This window comes from Callospermophilus lateralis, chromosome 10, assembly GCF_048772815.1.
Source record: "Callospermophilus lateralis isolate mCalLat2 chromosome 10, mCalLat2.hap1, whole genome shotgun sequence".
Taxonomy (NCBI): domain Eukaryota; kingdom Metazoa; phylum Chordata; class Mammalia; order Rodentia; family Sciuridae; genus Callospermophilus; species Callospermophilus lateralis.
Genome location: NC_135314.1, coordinates 10,728,909 through 10,735,807, shown reverse-complemented (window position 1 = coordinate 10,735,807; position 6,899 = coordinate 10,728,909).

Sequence of the window (6,899 nt, the reverse complement as noted above, 5' to 3'; positions counted from 1 at the left end):
TGAGAAGGTGGGTCACTAGGGGTGGGCTCTGGAAGGGTACATCTTCCCACTCCCGTCTCCCTCTCTCTGCTTCCTGGCTGCCATGAGGTGAGCAGCTTTCCTTCAGCTTTGATGTTCTGACCTTGAGCTCCGAGAAACAGAGTCCACCGTGGACTGAACCTCTGAAACCAGGAGCCAAAATAAACTTTCCTTCTCAACATTGTTCTTCTCAGGTGTTTTGGTCACAAGAGCGAAAAGCTGACTAACAAGGAAGTCAACACATATTGCACATCTGAAAAGTCAATAAAGGAAGAGCAGTGGGAGTAGTGAAACTAAGTATGTAAAGAAAGGTCCGGTCAATAAATAACTCAGAGCCCCCCCCCCCCCCCCCCCCCCCGAGAAAGGCTCCGGGTGGGAATGAGCTGAGTACCTCAGGAGGCAAGACCAAGGATGAAGTTGAAACCAGGGCAATTGAGTGACAGTCTGGAGATGAAGGTTTTAGTCCTTGGGGTTCGTTCATTCCAGCTTCCACAAGGCTACCCTTCCTCAGATGCCACAGGCTTATTCTCTCTTAAAAAAAAATAAATAAATTTAAAAAATTGAGGGAGTAACATCATCAAGGTACCTGTTGCCTGTCCCCACCCTACCCCCATACAAAAAGCCAACACAACACAGAGGAAGGAACTCTATTCCAACTGGAGCAGCTAAGAAACTTCTGGAGAACAGCAGGGAAGTAGCAAGATCCCTGTGCAGCACAAAAGCCCAAGACAGCACACAAAGTGGACACCAAGATGCTCTGCCTCTCCCATACTGTCTCCCCACACTAATCAGTTAAGAGCCCAAAGGGACTTCCTATAAGGAGAAGGCAGCTTGGAGACCCAGAAGTCTGCATGGCCACTTGAGACAATGGAGCTCAAAGGAGATGCCCACAGCCCTTTGAAGGCCCAGACACCATGTGGAGGATTGGCCAGAGTTCATGCATCTGTATCGCCACAGAATGGAATACTTCACCCCAGGAGCTAAGCCGCTATGGCTCAGCACCATCTTGAAACCAGACCCTCTGCTACAGTATGTCCAACCCTGGAGGCTAGTAACCCCAGTGTACTTCCATTCTTGAGGCTGGGCCATTTTTCCACCATGCTCACATGGGTGGCCGCAGCACCACAAACCCAAGTGTTCAGAGTTAAGGCCCTGAAGAAAGACAGAGACCACAGCTTCCCCAGGGTGTGGAGCTCCACTCCCCAGAGAACAGGTGGACTTACACACAGAGGGGAAGCTGATACACAGCCAGCAGCCTGATTTGCCATGTGTGCCTGCACACAGTCCAACAGCCAGCAGGTCTGGGCTCCACCTCCCTGAGGAGCCTGCTACATAGGCAACTCGCCTGCAGCATCAGCACACTCCAAAACCCAACAGCTACCCAGGAGGCAGTCCCTGCCCCCTCACCATGAATATACCACACAACTGACCACACTACAGTGCCCACAACACTGCAACCAGGCCTAACAGTCTGCCAAGTAGTGACCCTGTCTCCTCCCTGGTCAACTGTACTGCAGCAACTGTACACACTTAACCTGACCCAGCAGCCAATCACAGAGCAGCCTCAACTTCCTGGTGAGTCTATAACACAACTAGCCAGCCCATGATACCTATCAATGCCCAAACTTAGCCCAACAGCAAGCAGATGACAGAAAGCCCTGCCCACCAGAAAACCTGCTCTACCACTAGCCCACAGCACCTGCAGCGGCCATTGCCTGGTCCAGCCAGTGGGGCAGGGATCCCACCCCCAGAATAACCATGCCACACCACTGCAGTTACAAATATGCTCAGCCTAGACCACTGGATCAACTGCAGATGTCACGGATGAAGATTATAGCTGAAGAAATGGCACAGAAACAACATTACTAAGCCCACTCTGTGTCGGGGCCAACACAACATGCCCATGGCACTCAACCACAAGGAAAACCCCTTCCCTACAGACAAAGAAGCAAACAAAACCAGAGAATTGGAAAAGGCAACTATTTCAACTAGATGTACAAATTTCAGTGTAGGGACATAAGAAACATGAAAAAACAAGGAAACATTACCACTCCTCCAAGGGAACTCAATAATTTTCCATAATAAACTCCAAAGAAAAGGAAATTTATAAAATGCCTGAAAAGGAGATTTAAAAAGTGATCTTAAGGAAACTCAGCAAGAAATAAGAGAATGCAAGCAGACAATTCAGTGAAATTGGGTAATACACATAATCTGAATGAGAAATTCAGTAAGTAGATACCATTAAAAAACCAGAAAATTTGCAATTGAAGAACTCAATGAAGAAAATAAAAATGCAATTTATAGCCACAACAAACTAATGAAACAGATGAAAGAATTCCTGAACTTGAAGATAAGATTTTTTAATTAACCCAATTGTGGGGGAGGTGGAGCAAAACCGATAGAAAAAGAACAAAGAATGTCTGTGGGAAATGCAGGACGCCAAGAAGTGGAGTCACATTATGGTGAGTGATAGAGAAGGCACAGTGAGGCCCAGAAGACATTTAATGAAATCATAGCCTGAAATCTTCTCAAGTCTGGGGAGAGATGTGGACATCCAGATCCACAAAGCTCAAAGAACCTCAGTTAGAATTAACCCAAAGAAGTTCTCTCCAAGGCACATTATAATCTAGCTGTCAAAAGTCAAAGAGAGAATTCTACAGCAAGAGAAAAATATCAATTCACATGTAAGGGAAGGCCCACCAGACTAACAGCAGATTTTCTGATGGAAACATTGCAAGCCAGGAGTGAAGAGATAATATATTCATTGAGATAATATATTCAGAGTGCTGAAATGTTTAAAAAAAAAAAAAAACAGTTAAAAATGCTATATCCAGCTAGACACAGTGGCCCCAGCTGCTTGCAAGGCTGACATAGGAGGATTGCTTAAGCCCAGGAGTTTGAGGCCAGACTGGGGAATATTGCAAGACCCCTCTCAAAAAAAAAAAAAAAAATTAAAAATCCCCCAATGTTGTAGGGACAAACAAGGCAGGGCACCGAAAATAGCAGGAAACAGTTTTATTTGGTTCAGAAGGCACAGCCTTTGCTGTAATCAATCAATCCCCTGAACCCCGAGTTCAGGGAGTTTCAGAGTTTTATACCCAGCGTGTAAGGGGAGGGGCTCAGAAGTTCACAGTCTGCAGAAGTTCACATGAAATCAGCTTTTTCTCTCATTGTTCTGGGCACGGTTAACCCTTCAAGGACAACACCTGAGAAGGGGAGAGCTTCTTCTCCTTAGTGTAACTTATCTTAAAATTGTAACTTATCTTAAAAATGTAGACATCTCTGTGAAGCCCAGCTCAAGGCCAGAGGCCTTGTTTGCACATTTCTTCAAAGTACTATACTGGATACGTTTGTGAAAAACTAGTAAAGGGGAGTCCATCACCTGAAGTGCTGGTATCTTCCAGGCCAGGGGCCAAGTAAACAGGGTGACGAAAATAGGAAGTTTATCTACATTGAACTCTTTTGCAGAGACTCTTTTGCTGACCTAAAATCAGTCTGGGTGAAGATTTCTGGAGAGGCCCAGTTAAGACTTTTCAGTGAAGAAAGGGGGTGCCACTTCACCAAAACAAAAATGCTATATCCAGCGAAGCCATTCTTCAGAAATGGAGAAGAAATAAAGTCCTTCTTAGACAAGCAGAAATTGAGGGAATTCACCCACACCAGTCTGATTTTATAAGAAATGCTTAAGGAAGCCCTACATCTAGAAGCAAAAGTATAATAATGACCATAACAAAAACATACAAAATATGAAACTCACTGGTAGCACAAATGCACAAATGTGAGAGAAAAAAGAATCACACCTGAACATTATGGAAAACCATCAAACCTCAAAGATTAACAATGAAAGAGAAAGGAAGGGATAAAGAATATGCACAACAGCCATAAGGTAATTAACAAAAAGACAACAGGTTGTTTACCTATCACTAAAAACTTTGAAAGTAAATTAACTGAGGTCCCTAGGTGAAAGATATAGACTGGCAGAATTAAGAAAAAAAAGACATAATCATATGCTGCCTACAGGAAACTCACTCCACTAGTAAAGACTCATAGAAAGTGAAGGGATGGGGAAAAAATATTGAATACAAGCCCTGTGCAGTGGTGCATGCCTATATAACCAGTGACTAGGGAGGTTGAGGCAGGAGGATAACAGTTTCAAAGCCAGCCTCAGCAACTTACGGAGGATCAAAGCAACTTAGCAAGATCCTGTCTCAAAATAAAAAGGTCTGGGGATGTGGCTCAGTCATTAAGCACCTCTAAGTTTAATCCCTGGTACCAAAACAAAACAAACAAAAATATATTCAATACAAATGGAAACTAAAAGTGAGCAGGAATGGCTATACTCATACATGTAGAACAGATCTTATGCACCCACAACTGGACCACACCAAGCAAACATTACTAGATCTAAAGGGAGGGATAGACTCCAATATGATAATAGTTGGGGACTTCAACACCTCACGTTCACCAATGGGCTGATCAGACACAAAACCAGCAAAGAAACATTGAAGTTAAACTCTACTTTAGGCCAAATGGACCTGACAGATATGTCCAAGTCATTTCAGCCAGTGACTATGTTGTAGGGACAAACGAGGCAAGGCGCCAAAGATAGCAGGAAACAGTTTTATTTGGCTGCAGCCAGCTTCAAAGGGCACAGCTTTTGCTATAATCAATCAATCCCCCTGAACACTGAGTTCAGGGAATTTCAGAGTTTTATACCCAGCATGTAAGGGGAGGGGCTCAGAATTTCACAGTCTGCAGAAGTTCACATAAAAGCAGCTCTTTCTTTCACTGTTCTGGGCAAGTTAACCCTTCAAGGACAACACCTGAGAAGGGGAGAGCTTCTTCTCCCGTCTCCTTCCTCCCCCTGCCAGCTGTTACTATGGAGCCCAATTGTAACTTATCTTAAAAATGTAGACATCTCTGTGAAGCCCAGCTCAAGGCCAGAGGCCTTGTTTGCACATTTCTACAAAGTACTATACTGGATATGTTTGTGAAAAACTAGTAAGGGGGTGTCCAGCACCTGAAGTGCTGGTATCTTCCGGGCCAGTGGCCAAGTAAAACAGGGTAACATGAAAATAAGAAGTTTATCTACATTGGACTCTTTCGCAGAGACTCTTTTGCTGACAGTCCTAAAATCAGCCATGGTGAAGAGGGCTTTTCTGTGGAGAAAGGGATGCCACTTCAACTACAGAATACAGGCTTCTCATATAACACGTGGAGCATTCCCCAGAACAGACAACATGTTAGGCCACAGAACAAGTCTCAACAAATTTTTAAAAACTGAAGTTAGATCATGCATCTTCTCTGATCACGTGGAATAAAATTAGAAATCAACCATAAAAGAACCCCTGAGAATTGTACAGATACATAGAAACTAAACAGCCTGGTCCTATTTGACCACTGAGTCAGTGAGCCTTGCTACCCAGGCACCGAGTGCAAGGGAAATTCAAAATGTTCTTGAAGCAAATGAAAGTATAGACACAACATACCAAGATCAGTGGGCTACAGAGAAGCAGTACTAAGAGGAAAGCTGATAGCAATTGACAGGTACACATAAAGAGGAGAAAGTGTCAAATAACCTAATTGTGCAACTCGAGGAACTGGAAAATCAAGAGCAAATCAAACTGAAAATTAGTAGAAGTTTAAAAAATAACTAAGATCAGAGCAGAAATAAATTGCTATTGCAATGGCTTCAAAATGTAATTAGTTAATATGTCAATGTTTGGTGTAATTTAGGGGAAGATGAATGATTAATGACAACCATGTGAGCACATTTCACCAACTGTCTTTGTGTTGTTGTTGTTATTGTTGTTGTTGTTGTTTTAATGACTTCTTGAAGGATCTGACTATGTTGTCTTATTCTTACATTGCAACATGTTCATATCCATAATAGGAGGAGCATTCATTCTGCCATTGTCTTATACAATTATGCATTTACAGGATTATCTCTAATTTCCAATTTATTTGCAGAAATCATGTGACATCCATTTTGTAATTATTAGATGAGTTAAAAAATCAGATCAAGTAAATGGGTAGACATGGTCATGAATTCCAAAAGGGAACAAGTAGAAGCCACGCTGCACATTTCCACCTTGTGGTTTCTATTCCTCAAGTGACATGTGATCTCTGATGTGACATGTGATCCTCTGTCATTTGGACTCAGTGAAGGTGCCAGTCCTAAGCCCTATATTAAATATTAGTAAGTGTCTTTCTTTCTTTCTTTCTTTCTTTCTTTCTTTCTTTCTTTCTTTCTTTCTTTCTTTCTTTCTTCTTTCTTTCTTTCTTTCGTACTGGGGATTTACCACTGGGGTGCTTTACCACTGAGCCACATCCACAGCCCTATTTTAAGACAGGGTCTCACTAAGTTACTGTGGCTGGCTTTGAACTTGCGATCCTCCTGCCTCAGCCTCCAGAGCCTCTTGTGAATTTATTTCTTATTTAGTAATGCAAACTGAATTTCACTGTACCCCTGGGGACCAACACAAATCTCAGGATGACTGCACCCCAGTTTAGAAACGATTGCTCTAGAACCTTCCAGAAGAATGAGTTCACTTTTTTCTGGGCAGACAAATGTGCAGAGTCACTTGCTGAGTAGCAGCCCAGCATCTTAGACTTTCGGGAGGTAGAAACAGTAGCTCCAGGAGCTCAAGGGGGAATCTGAGCAGTTCTACTCTAGAATCTCCAGATTTGCTTTTCCCCTTGGTGCTCTATCATGCTATTCCGTTCCTCATCCCGGGAGTCGGGCAATTCAGTGAAAACTATGAACAGCAGGAACACTCAACTAGCTTGATGCCAGGGGAATGGATGGTGGCAGGTATTTAAAGTGAGACTGGGAGTATCTATAGGAGACAAGAAGAGGGCACAGAGCTCCAAGCAAAGGA